We start from the raw sequence: 15,000 nt of genomic DNA, 5'->3' as shown, positions 1-15,000 counted from the left end.
AGATGTATGCCCCATCTCTCTATATAGATGTATGCCCCATCTCTCTATATAGATGTATGCCCCATCTCTCTATATATATATATATATATATATATGCCTATATATATATGTATGCCCCATCTCTCTATATAGATGTATGCCCCATCTCTATATAGATGTATGCCTTATCTCTCTCTATATATATGTATGCCCCATCTCTCTATATAGATGTATGCCCCATCTCTCTATATAGATGTATGCCTTATCTCTCTCTATATATATATATATATATGTATGCCCCATCTCTCTATATAGATGTATGCCCCATCTCTCTATAGATGTATGCCTTATCTCTCTATATATATATATATGCCCCCATCTCTCTATATAGATGTATGCCCCATCTCTCTATATAGATGTATGCCCCATCTCTCTATATAGATGTATGCCCCATCTCTCTATATAGATGTATGCCTTATCTCTCTCTCTATATATATATATATATATATGTATGCCCCATCTCTCTATATAGATGTATGCCCCATCTCTCTATATAGATGTATGCCTTATCTCTCTCTCTCTATATATATATATATATATATATATATATATATATATAGATGTATGCCCCATCTCTCTATATAGATGTATGCCCCATCTCTCTATATATATATGATGTATGCCCCATCTCTCTATATAGATGTATGCCCCATCTCTCTATATAGATGTATGCCCCATCTCTCTATATAGATGTATGCCTTATCTCTATATATATGTATGCCCCATCTCTCTATATAGATGTATGCCCCATCTCTCTATATAGATGTATGCCCCATCTCTCTATATAGATGTATGCCTTATCCCATCTCTCTATATAGATGTATGCCCCATCTGTATGCCCCATCTCTCTATATAGATGTATGCCTTATCTCTCTCTCTCTATATATATATATATATATGCCCCATCTCTCTATATAGATGTATGCCCCATCTCTCTATAGATGTATGCCTTATCTCTCTCTATATATATATATATATATATATATATGTATGCCCCATCTCTCTATATAGATGTATGCCCCATCTCTCTATATAGATGTATGCCCCATCTCTCTATATATATGTATGCCCCATCTCTATATAGATGTATGCCCTCATCTCTCTATATAGATGTATGCCCCCATCTCTCTATATAGATGTATGCCCCATCTCTCTATATAGATGTATGCCTTATCTCTCTCTCTCTATATATATATATATATATATGCCCCATCTCTATATAGATGTATGCCCCATCTATATAGATGTATGCCTTATATATATATATATATATATGTATGCCCCATCTCTCTATATAGATGTATGCCCCATCTCTCTATATAGATGTATGCCTTATCTCTCTCTCTATATATATATATATATATATATGTATGCCCCATCTCTCTATATAGATGTATGCCCCATCTCTCTATATAGATGTATGCCTTATCTCTCTCTCTATATATATATATATATATGCCCCCATCTCTCTATATGCCCCATCTCTCTATATAGATGTATGCCTTATCTCTCTATATAGATGTATGCCCCATCTCTCTATTATATAGATGTATGCTCTCTATATAGATGTATGCCCCATCTCTCTATATAGATGTATGCCCCATCTCTCTATATAGATGTATGTCCCATCCTTATCTCTCTATATATATGTATGCCCCATCTCTCTATATAGATGTATGCCCCATCTCTCTATATAGATGTATGCCTTATCTCTCTATATAGATGTATGCCTTATCTCTCTATATAGATGTATGCCTTATCTCTCTATATAGATGTATGCCTTATCTCTCTATATAGATGTATGCCTTATCTCTCTATATAGATGTATGCCTTATCTCTCTATATATATATATGTATGCCCCATCTCTCTATATAGATGTATGCCTTATCTCTCTATATAGATGTATGCCTTATCTCTCTATATATATGTATGCCCCATCTCTCTATATAGATGTATGCCTTATCTCTCTATATAGATGTATGCCTTATCTCTCTATATATATATGTATGCCCCATCTCTCTATATAGATGTATGCCTTATCTCTCTATATAGATGTATGCCTTATCTCTCTATATAGATGTATGCCTTATCTCTCTATATAGATGTATGCCTTATCTCTCTATATATATGTATGCCCCATCTCTCTATATAGATGTATGCCCCATCTCTCTATATAGATGTATGCCTTATCTCTTTATATATATATGTATGCCCCATCTCTCTATATAGATGTATGCCTTATCTCTCTATATAGATGTATGCCTTATCTCTCTATATATATGTATGCCCCATCTCTCTATATAGATGTATGCCCCATCTCTCTATATAGATGTATGCCTTATCTCTCTATATATATATGTATGCCCCATCTCTCTATATAGATGTATGCCTTATCTCTCTATATAGATGTATGCCTTATCTCTCTATATATATATGTATGTCCCATCTCTCTATATAGATGTATGCCTTATCTCTCTATATATATATGTATGTCCCATCTCTCTATATAGATGTATGCCCCATCTCTCTATATAGATGTATGCCTTATCTCTCTATATATATATATGTATGCCCCATCTCTCTATATAGATGTATGCCTTATCTCTCTATATAGATGTATGCCTTATCTCTCTCTCTATATATATATGTATGCCCCATCTCTCTATATAGATGTATGCCTTATCTCTCTATATAGATGTATGCCTTATCTCTCTATATAGATGTATGCCTTATCTCTCTATATAGATGTATGCCTTATCTCTCTATATAGATGTATGCCTTATCTCTCTATATATATGTATGCCCCATCTCTCTATATAGATGTATGCCTTATCTCTCTATATAGATGTATGCCTTATCTCTCTATATATATGTATGCCCCATCTCTCTATATAGATGTATGCCTTATCTCTCTATATAGATGTATGCCTTATCTCTCTATATATATATGTATGCCCCATCTCTCTATATAGATGTATGCCTTATCTCTCTATATAGATGTATGCCTTATCTCTCTATATAGATGTATGCCTTATCTCTCTATATAGATGTATGCCTTATCTCTCTATATATATGTATGCCCCATCTCTCTATATAGATGTATGCCCCATCTCTCTATATAGATGTATGCCTTATCTCTTTATATATATATGTATGCCCCATCTCTCTATATAGATGTATGCCTTATCTCTCTATATAGATGTATGCCTTATCTCTCTATATATATATGTATGCCCCATCTCTCTATATAGATGTATGCCCCATCTCTCTATATAGATGTATGCCTTATCTCTCTATATATATATGTATGCCCCATCTCTCTATATAGATGTATGCCTTATCTCTCTATATAGATGTATGCCCCATCTCTCTATATAGATGTATGCCCCATCTCTCTATATAGATGTATGCCCCATCTCTCTATATAGATGTATGCCCCATCTCTCTATATAGATGTATGCCCCATCTCTCTATATAGATGTATGCCCCATCTCTCTATATAGATGTATGCCCCATCTCTCTATATAGATGTATGCCCCATCTCTCTCTCTATATATGTATGCCTTATCTCTCTATATAGATGTATGCCCCATCTCTCTATATAGATGTATGCCCCATCTCTCTATATAGATGTATGCCCCATCTCTCTATATAGATGTATGCCCCATCTCTCTCTATATATGTATGCCTTATCTCTCTATATAGATGTATGCCCCATCTCTCTATATAGATGTATGCCCCATCTCTCTATATAGATGTATGCCCCATCTCTCTATATAGATGTATGCCCCATCTCTCTATATAGATGTATGCCCCATCTCTCTCTATATATGTATGCCCCATCTCTCTATATAGATGTATGCCCCATCTCTCTATATAGATGTATGCCCCATCTCTCTCTATATATGTATGCCCCATCTCTCTATATAGATGTATGCCCCATCTCTCTATATAGATGTATGCCCCATCTCTCTCTATATATGTATGCCCCATCTCTCTATATAGATGTATGCCCCATCTCTCTATATAGATGTATGCCCCATCTCTCTATATAGATGTATGCCCCATCTCTCTATATAGATGTATGCCCCATCTCTCTATATAGATGTATGCCCCATCTCTCTCTATAGATGTATGCCTTATCTCTCTATATAGATGTATGTCCCATCTCTCTATATAGATGTATGCCCCATCTCTCCATATAGATGTATGCCCCATCTCTCTATATAGATGTATGCCCCATCTCTCTATATAGATGTATGCCCCATCTCTCTATATAGATGTATGCCCCATCTCTCTATATAGATGTATGCCCCATCTCTCTCTCTATATATGTATGCCTTATCTCTCTATATAGATGTATGCCCCATCTCTATATAGATGTATGCCCCATCTCTCTCTCTATATATGTATGCCTTATCTCTCTATATAGATGTATGCCCCATCTCTCTCTCTATATATGTATGCCTTATCTCTCTATATAGATGTATGCCCCATCTCTCTATATAGATGTATGCCTTATCTCTCTATATAGATGTATGCCCCATCTCTCTCTCTATATATGTATGCCTTATCTCTCTATATAGATGTATGCCCCATCTCTCTCTCTATATATGTATGCCTTATCTCTCTATATAGATGTATGCCCCATCTCTCTATATAGATGTATGCCCCATCTCTCTATATAGATGTATGCCCTATCTCTCTATATAGATGTATGCCCCATCTCTCTATATAGATGTATGCCCCATCTCTCTATATAGATGTATGCCCCATCTCTCTATATAGATGTATGCCCCATCTCTCTCTATATATATGTATGCCTTATCTCTCTATATAGATGTATGCCCCATCTCTCTATATAGATGTATGCCCCATCTCTCTATATAGATGTATGCCCCATCTCTCTATATAGATGTATGCCCCATCTCTCTCTCTATATATGTATGCCTTATGTCTCTCTATATAGATGTATGCCTTATCTCTCTATATATATATGTATGTCCCATCTCTCTATATAGATGTATGCCTTATCTCTCTATATATATATGTATGTCCCATCTCTCTATATAGATGTATGCCCCATCTCTCTATATAGATGTATGCCTTATCTCTCTATATATATATGTATGCCCCATCTCTCTATATAGATGTATGCCTTATCTCTCTATATAGATGTATGCCTTATCTCTCTCTCTATATATATATGTATGCCCCATCTCTCTATATAGATGTATGCCTTATCTCTCTATATAGATGTATGCCTTATCTCTCTATATAGATGTATGCCTTATCTCTCTATATAGATGTATGCCTTATCTCTCTATATAGATGTATGCCTTATCTCTCTATATATATGTATGCCCCATCTCTCTATATAGATGTATGCCTTATCTCTCTATATAGATGTATGCCTTATCTCTCTATATATATGTATGCCCCATCTCTCTATATAGATGTATGCCTTATCTCTCTATATAGATGTATGCCTTATCTCTCTATATATATATGTATGCCCCATCTCTCTATATAGATGTATGCCTTATCTCTCTATATAGATGTATGCCCCATCTCTCTATATAGATGTATGCCTTATCTCTCTATCTCTCTATATAGATGTATGCCCCATCTCTCTCTATATAGATGTATGCCTTATCTCTCTATATAGATGTATGCCCCATCTCTCTATATAGATGTATGCCCCATCTATCTCTCTATATATGTATGCCCCATCTCTCTATATAGATGTATGCCCCATCTCTCTATATAGATGTATGCCTTATCTCTCTATATATATATGTATGCCCCATCTCTCTATATAGATGTATGCCCCATCTCTCTATATAGATGTATGCCCCATCTCTCTATATAGATGTATGCCCCATCTCTCTATATAGATGTATGCCCCATCTCTCTATATAGATGTATGCCCCATCTCTCTATATAGATGTATGCCCCATCTCTCTATATAGATGTATGCCCCATCTCTCTCTATATATGTATGCCCCATCTCTCTATATAGATGTATGCCCCATCTCTCTATATAGATGTATGCCCCATCTCTCTATATATGATGTATGATGTATGCCCATCTCTCTATATAGATGTATGCCCCATCTCTCTATATAGATGTATGCCCCATCTCTCTATATAGATGTATGCCCCATCTCTCTATATAGATGTATGCCCCATCTCTCTATATAGATGTATGCCCCATCTCTCTATATAGATGTATGCCCCATCTCTCTCTCTATATATGTATGCCTTATCTCTCTATATAGATGTATGCCCCATCTCTCTATATAGATGTATGCCCCATCTCTCTATATAGATGTATGCCCCATCTCTCTATATAGATGTATGCCCCATCTCTCTCTATATATGTATGTTATCTCTCTATATAGATGCCCCATCTCTCTATATAGATGTATGCCCCATCTCTCTATATAGATGTATGCCCCATCTCTCTATATAGATGTATGCCCCATCTCTCTATATAGATGTATGCCCCATCTCTCTATATAGATGTATGCCCCATCTCTCTATATAGATGTATGCCCCATCTCTCTCTATATATGTATGCCCCATCTCTCTATATAGATGTATGCCCCATCTCTATATAGATGTATGCCCCATCTCTCTATATATGTATGCCCCATCTCTCTATATAGATGTATGCCCCATCTCTCTATATAGATGTATGCCCCATCTCTCTATATAGATGTATGCCCCATCTCTATATAGATGTATGTCCCATCTCTCTATATAGATGTATGCCCCATCTCTCTATAGATGTATGCCTTATCTCTCTATATATGTATGTCCCATCTCTATATAGATGTATGCCCCATCTCTCCATATAGATGTATGCCCCATCTCTCTATATAGATGTATGCCCCATCTCTCTATATAGATGTATGCCCCATCTCTCTATATAGATGTATGCCCCATCTCTCTATATAGATGTATGCCCCATCTCTCTATATAGATGTATGCCCCATCTCTCTATATAGATGTATGCCCCATCTCTCTCTCTATATATGTATGCCTTATCTCTCTATATAGATGTATGCCCCATCTCTATATAGATGTATGCCCCATCTCTCTCTCTATATATGTATGCCTTATCTCTCTATATAGATGTATGCCCCATCTCTCTCTCTATATATGTATGCCTTATCTCTCTATATAGATGTATGCCCCATCTCTCTATATAGATGTATGCCCCATCTCTCTATATAGATGTATGCCCCATCTCTCTCTATATATATGTATGCCTTATCTCTCTATATAGATGTATGCCCCATCTCTCTCTCTATATATGTATGCCTTATCTCTCTATATAGATGTATGCCCCATCTCTCTATATAGATGTATGCCCCATCTCTCTATATAGATGTATGCCCTATCTCTCTATATAGATGTATGCCCCATCTCTCTATATAGATGTATGCCCCATCTCTCTATATAGATGTATGCCCCATCTCTCTATATAGATGTATGCCCCATCTCTCTCTCTATATATGTATGCCTTATCTCTCTATATAGATGTATGCCCCATCTCTCTATATAGATGTATGCCCCATCTCTCTATATAGATGTATGCCCCATCTCTCTATATAGATGTATGCCCCATCTCTCTCTCTATATATGTATGCCTTATCTCTCTATATAGATGTATGCCCCATCTCTCTATATAGATGTATGCCCCATCTCTCTCTCTATATATGTATGCCTTATCTCTCTATATAGATGTATGCCCCATCTCTATATAGATGTATGCCCCATCTCTCTATATAGATGTATGCCCCATCTCTCTATATATATGTATGCCCCATCTCTCTATATAGATGTATGCCCCATCTCTCTATATAGATGTATGCCCCATCTCTCTATATATATGTATGCCCCATCTCTATATATGTATGCCCCATCTCTCTATATAGATGTATGCCCCATCTCTCTATATAGATGTATGCCTTATCTCTCTATATAGATGTATGCCCCATCTCTCTATATAGATGTATGTCCCATCTCTCTATATATATGTATGACTTATCTCTCTATATAGATGTATGCCCCATCTCTCTATATATATGTATGCCTTATCTCTCTATATAGATGTATGCCCCATCTCTCTATAGATATATGCCTTATCTCTCTATATATATGTATGCCTTATCTCTCTATATAGATGTATGTCCCATCTCTCTATATATATGTATGCCTTATCTCTCTATATAGATGTATGCCCCATCTCTCTATATATATGTATGCCTTATCTCTCTATATAGATGTATGCCCCATCTCTCTATATAGATATATGCCTTATCTCTCTATATAGATGTATGCCTTATCTCTCTATATAGATGTATGCCCCATCTCTCTATATAGATATATGCCCCATCTCTCTATATAGATGTATGTCCCATCTCTCTATATAGATGTATGCCTTATCTTTCTATATAGATATATTCCCCATCTCTCTATATAGATGTATGTCCCATCTCTCTCTATATAGATGTATGCCCAATCTCTCTATATAGATGTATGTCCCATCTCTCTATATAGATGTATGCCTTATCTCTCTATATAGATGTATGCCCCATCTCTATATAGATGTATGTCCCATCTCTCTATATAGATGTATGCCTTATCTTTCTATATAGATATATGCCCCATCTCTCTATATAGATGTATGTCCCATCTCTCTATATAGATGTATGCCCAATCTCTCTATATAGATGTATGTCCCATCTCTCTATATAGATGTATGCCTTATCTCTCTATATAGATGTATGCCCCATCTCTCTATATAGATGTATGTCCCATCTCTATATAGATGTATGCCTTATCTCTCTATATAGATGTATGTCCCATCTCTCTATATAGATGATGTATGCCTTATCTCTATATAGATGTATGCCTTATCTCTCTATATAGATGTATGCCTTATCTCTCTATATAGATGTATGCCTTATCTCTCTATATAGATGTATGCCCCATCTCTCTATATAGATGTATGCCCCATCTCTATATAGATGTATGCCTTATCTCTCTATATAGATGTATGCCTTATCTCTCTATATAGATGTATGTCCCATCTCTCTATATAGATGTATGCCCCATCTCTATATAGATGTATGTCCCATCTCTCTATATAGATGTATGTCCCATCTCTCTATATAGATGTATGTCCTATACTAGGCCTATTGTGACAAGTAGGTCATGAACAGTCATGAATGGGACATTGTCTTTCAGTCATGAATGAATTTTGAAAAGCATATCTGAGTGCATGAGTTTGAACTTTTTGCCAGTTGACTGAGCATGTACTTTTTCAGAATACTGTACATACTATTTATTTAAAAGTTTCTTGTGAAGGTGATGCGGTTTCATTTGAACTAGATTTCATCACTGGACTACATTCTCGTAACAGTTGGTTTTGACACTCTGATAAAGGAAATATAGTACATTCTTTGCCCTCAGCCCTGAACTCATTGCCAACCTCACTGCCAAATTGAGTCTTGATCATGTGTCACGATCGTTTAGAGATGGATTGGACCAAGGTGCGGCGTGGTAAGCGTACATATGACTTTCATTTAAATGACACCGAAAAAACAACAAAATACAAAAACGAACGCAACTCTACATGCAGTGCAGAAAGCAACTACACACAAACAAGATCCCACAATCTAAGGTGGGAAAAAGGGCTGCCTAAGTATGATCCCCAATCAGAGACAATGATAAACAGCTGCCTCTGATTGGGAACCATACTCGGCCAACAAGGAAATAGAAACATACATTTGCCCACCCAAGTCACACTGAGACCTAATCAAATAGAGAATAAAAGAGGCTCACTAAGGTCAGGGCGTGACATCATGCTTTGGAACTGGCACTGATATCCTTTTTTCCCCCTCAGATGTTCTCAGCCTTTTACACTGGAAAATTCTGAATTCATTTTGAAATGTTAGAAGGGGAGCATCTGAACTGGAAATAGAGCTGCATCGGGTAATTACATAAGACTGGTGTAAAAATGTATTAATTCTCCAAATAGTGATGTCAGATTGTTTGGTCATGAGTTGGCATTGTGGAGAAGCTGGCTAAGGGGAAATCTTGTACTGACATGCCTAATATGGCCTCAAGAGGGGAATGTTTCCTTGAATATGTCGTATCGTATCGTATTAGATTTCAGTGATAACCCGAGTCGGGTTAAAAGTGACATATTTTTCAGCAGAAGATAAGCGGAGGAAGTCAACAACAAATATTTTAAGTATATAAATAGAGATGTAAGAACAGTCATCTCTGCCAGCCCTGAGACATCTTGACCACAGTATGCCCGGGGTCTTGTTCTGTGGAGAGGCTGTGGTCCTGATGTAAGTTGTGCATGGTTCCAAAAACACCCAAGTACTCTCACTTTCGCTCTCGCTCCTCCCTCTCTCCCCCCCTCTTCTCTCTCCAGCGTTATGTGGATGGGGGGGATCAGTGACAACCTTCCCCAGTCGGAGCTGAAGAACACCATCACCATCTCTCCGTTCTCAGGCGAAAGCGACATCTGTCCCCGGGACACCTCCTTCAACATCCACGAGCTTCGTTTCACCAACACCTCCATCCAGATTAACCTGGGCAATATGTACCGCCTCAGCAAAGCCCTGTTTCCCCCAGAACCCAAGGTAGGGCAACCGCTATGACTGCTTACCGATGCGTTATGCATAGCCCCGGGAAGACGTTTGAAGTCCTTTATGTAGGCCCTGTCCACGAAGGTAGGATGGAGGATCAGGATGCACCTTAGTCTCATTCATCAGATGGGTTGTTTATGACTACTTGTAAATAAATGCCTTATGTATTGGTTATGTGTTGTGAAATCCTTATTTAGGTACCCTTGAAACATTCTATACATTTCTGTAGGAGAGCGTAGTAGTCTGGTATGGGAGATTGGACCCCTGACCTCCCACTGTCCTATTCCCTGATTGTATAACTCCAACTCCCCCATTTCACCCCCTACCCTATCTCCTCTTTGGACTCTGCCTCCTTCCCTTACCCCCCATACTTCCTATGTGAACTTTGCCCTCCCCGGTCCCTCCCTAACTCCACAGTGATCAATACTGGCATGACATTATTGGCTTTTGTCCTTGTTGAATTGCATTTCCTGTATTGCACATTCTTCTTCACTGTCTGTATAATAACATGGAGGTCAACTTTTTAGCGTAAGGTGAACTTTGCCCTCTTTGAGGTTGATCTGTGTCTCTTGGTTCAGTTTTCGCTGTGTTATCACTGTTGCTGCAATCCAAGATCTGACACTGTCTTTTCCCTCCATGTGTGTCTGGAATGATGTGTTTTCTGGAATTTGGGGATTATGCCGAATCCCACTGACAGAGCCATGTGCAGAGGCCCTACTTCGAAAAGGAAGTGTGTGTTTCTCTTGACTCTGCCCACCTTTGACATAGTGTTTACACATGACATGCACAGACACACACACAAGAACACTCCACCCTACCTTTTCCCTCACGTGTCATAGTGTTTAACCCACCCTGACTAAATTCACACCTACTGTAGGTCGTGACACTGTGAAGTTATCTGTCCACATACCTCTCTCCCTGTTGCTTTGTTGTTGTAGGAACACAGAATAAGGAGTAGCCAGAGAACAGGGAGAACTCTGCTACGTTGACCTTTAACCCTTAGTCTACCACTTCCTGGATTGTTGTCCATCCATAAATACAGGAGCCTGTTGCACAGGAGGGTTCTGGCTGATATGAGTCATTCCCCTCTGTTTTATGTGGTTATATACAGCTGTACTTGTGTAATACGGTTGTTAAATGTCAGCGATAACATGATTGCTAATCAGTCAGTGGTAGTGATAGTTATAAGTAATCACATAATGTGAGATCATGCTCTGTATCGTGTGTGGGTGGGTATATCTGAGTCCTGATGATCCTGTGATATGATTATTTATTCAATCTATCTCTTGCATATGATCCCCTACCTCAATAGGTACGATCTATGTGTTTTCTTTGACAGGTCATGGCAGAGATATGTCAGAGTGGCTACAAGGACGCCCTTCGCTTTCTTGAGGAGAACCGTGAGTATTACTATGTTGCCTTTGACAGTAATAGTGGGCTGTGCTAAGATCATAAGCTACTGTGATATACAGTACATGAAGTGGGCATCAATGATGTACAGGGTTCAACATGAAGTATGGAGTAAACCTGCACTTATTTATGGAGTAATATTTTTTATGTTGTGTCGCAAAGATGATGAATTATATTGTTTATGATGTCAGATCTGCTGAAGCTGGAGTGTCCGACTGCCGGCCCCAACCCATCAGAAGCCACCTGCTGCTGCAAGCCCATCGCCATGGAAACCACTAAGGACTGGATGCTCCGGCGGCTCCGCCTCCTGAGGAAGCGGCACTGGTGGCTGGACGAGCAGATTGTTGACAACCTGCCTACCCAAATCAAAAAAGGTAGATAGGAAGTTAACCTAGACTCGGATCTTTTCTGCTCCAAGCTGTTAGAAACTGTTGTTATCTAGTTAACGTTGTGTTGTCACTGCTCTGTTGTCAGTGACTTGTGGCTGTTGTGTGTGTCTCTGAAAGTCTTCTGAGGCTGTGCCCGTATCAGCGAAGTGTGACATATTGTGTCTCTATGACTGTAGTGTTCTGTGAGGCGTGCCAGCAGAAGCCTGGTCTGTATGCTCAGGTGTCTGAGATGCTGCCGGTCAAGTGGCCTCCCACATGCTGCTGCCCTGCACACTACCTGTGGTATCAGCCTACTCAGTGGGCAAGAGGTAGGATGACATCCAACACCACCAGTGCCACCTGACACAAACTAACAAGCCCTCAATGAACTCAACACGGTCACAGTAGCTCAAACAGCAACCAAGGATGACAACACTAATGCAAACAAATCAGCTACTAAACCCTGAACTAGCCTTTAGCATAACTAGCCTTTAACATACAGCAGCCAATACCTTCAAATTAGCCCTGACAGCAACCACTGACAACAAAGTAGTCTTTAAAGCAGTCATTAGCCCACCACATCAACAAAAATAACACTGTGAATGCAAACAAACTAGGAACGCAAACAGGTTTCCTACTAAACACAATCAATTTGAATGTGCTGCACACGCCACCTAGTGGGCAAGTCAATCCACCACAGGAATTCTTGTGAACTGGCCCCCACAGTGGTACATCACAGTACATTGACTTGCTGTGTTGTCCCTCTCCTGTGCTCCAGGATTGTGGAGTGGATCCCAGAGGTGCCTGCAGACATGCGTTGGCTAGCTGGGGTGGCTGGGGATGTTGCTGGGAGCTTGTACAGACAGGCCTGGAGAGGAGCGCCAGTAGACATAACCAGGTGAGAGACATGGAGTTACTACTACTGGGTTATATTATGTATGGATGGATAGAGTCTACTTGTAGATTTGAGTGTCTATCATAAAGTATGAATAAAGTCTAATGGCCTTTTAATTTTTGCAGTGATGGCTCCCTGAGGAATTGCATGAGCCTGCCCCCACCCCTAGATAGTGACCGACACAGGGAGAGAAACGGTCACCTCGCCGGGTTCGCTCTCTCTGCTCTTGACCTCCCAAAGTCAATACTGGAACATCCCCACCGTCCCCTCTCCCCGCCGCCCCACAGCCCCCATGCCCAGCCCCTCCCCACGACAGATCTGCTTCTTTGTTGGCTCGCAGGACGAGACTGACTGACAGTCCCATCCACCAATGAGAGGACACTGTGACTATAAAAAAAAAATATGATAGGACAGTCCAGCAACTGTGAAGGGTGGTTTGGGATGGACAAAATATGGTAATGTGATCGAATAGCTTTGGAATCTAGAACTGTTGCTATAGACGCACTAATGACTCAATCATGTCTTTTGATCACTCCACCATCCATATTTCATTCTATTGTACCACATTGGAAAATAATTGACCAGTTCACCACCAAACACCTCTGTAAGTTAATTCTTTTTGGAATTACACATTTTATAACTAACAATGTCTAGTTTTTCCAGATGTTGTCACTACAGCTCACTACAACTCCCTACCTACCTACCTACCTACCTACCTACCTACCTAGAGGAGGCTGGTGGAAGGAGCTATAGGATGACAAGCTCATTGTAATGGCTGGAACGATATCAAACACATGAAACATATGGAAACCATGTTTCACTTGTTCCATGAATTCCATTCCAGCCTCCTTGCTACCTACCTACAGACAGTACACAAGAGGTTGGTAGCACCTTAATTGGGGGGACGGACTCGTGGTAATGGCTGGAGCGGAATTAGTGGAATGGTATGAAATACATCACATGGTTTCCATGTATTTGTTTTCATTCCATTATTATGAGCTGTCCTTCCCTCAGCAGCCTCCTTTGCTACAGTACCCACCTACCTGTGTTCAGTTAAATGTAGAATTCATTCCTAACGGACTGTTGAGTTGACGTTGACTTCCTTGACTATGAGCTGTGTGTTTTCCTGACTACTATTAGACAGGACCTTTGAACTATTATGAGGATCCTTGAACTAACTATGAACTATTTTGATGAGCTGTCATGTCAAGAAAATTGAGTTACAAAACCATTATGCATCTGCAAAAATCATTCTGAGGACTAAGATGTCCAGTTTTTGGGAAAGTTTCTTATTTTAAAAACATTTGACATTTTTGCCAGAATTTAGATTTTTTATTACAGCAAATTCTCTTTACGAAAATCCATTCGGATTAAATTCTCGGGTCATTTTTTTTATTTTTAAAAACAAAAACAAATTTATATAAAGAAAACACAAAATATGTTGCTGTAGTTTGTCCATACATCGTACAAATTGTAGACTAGTTAAGGTTTACATTAAACTATTTATAATTAATGTTTAAGTAATAGACACAATCTGTTCAGAGGAGACTGCATGAGTCAGGCCTTCATGGTCGAATTGCGGAAAAGAAACCACTACTAAAGGACATCAAT

The 15,000-nt window shown here is 38.9% G+C and overlaps 1 pseudogene; it reads left to right on the top strand.

Annotated features, from left to right (window-relative positions):
• Window positions 1-13,996, top strand: part of LOC124014319 — a 20,964-nt pseudogene extending 6,968 nt beyond the window's left edge.
• The last annotated feature ends 1,004 nt before the right edge of the window (window positions 13,997-15,000 follow it).

Source organism: Oncorhynchus gorbuscha, linkage group LG25 (assembly GCF_021184085.1).
Source record: "Oncorhynchus gorbuscha isolate QuinsamMale2020 ecotype Even-year linkage group LG25, OgorEven_v1.0, whole genome shotgun sequence".
In the NCBI taxonomy this organism is placed as follows: domain Eukaryota; kingdom Metazoa; phylum Chordata; class Actinopteri; order Salmoniformes; family Salmonidae; genus Oncorhynchus; species Oncorhynchus gorbuscha.
Note: the sequence above shows the minus strand (reverse complement) of the source record. Positions and strands in the feature narration are given on the sequence as shown.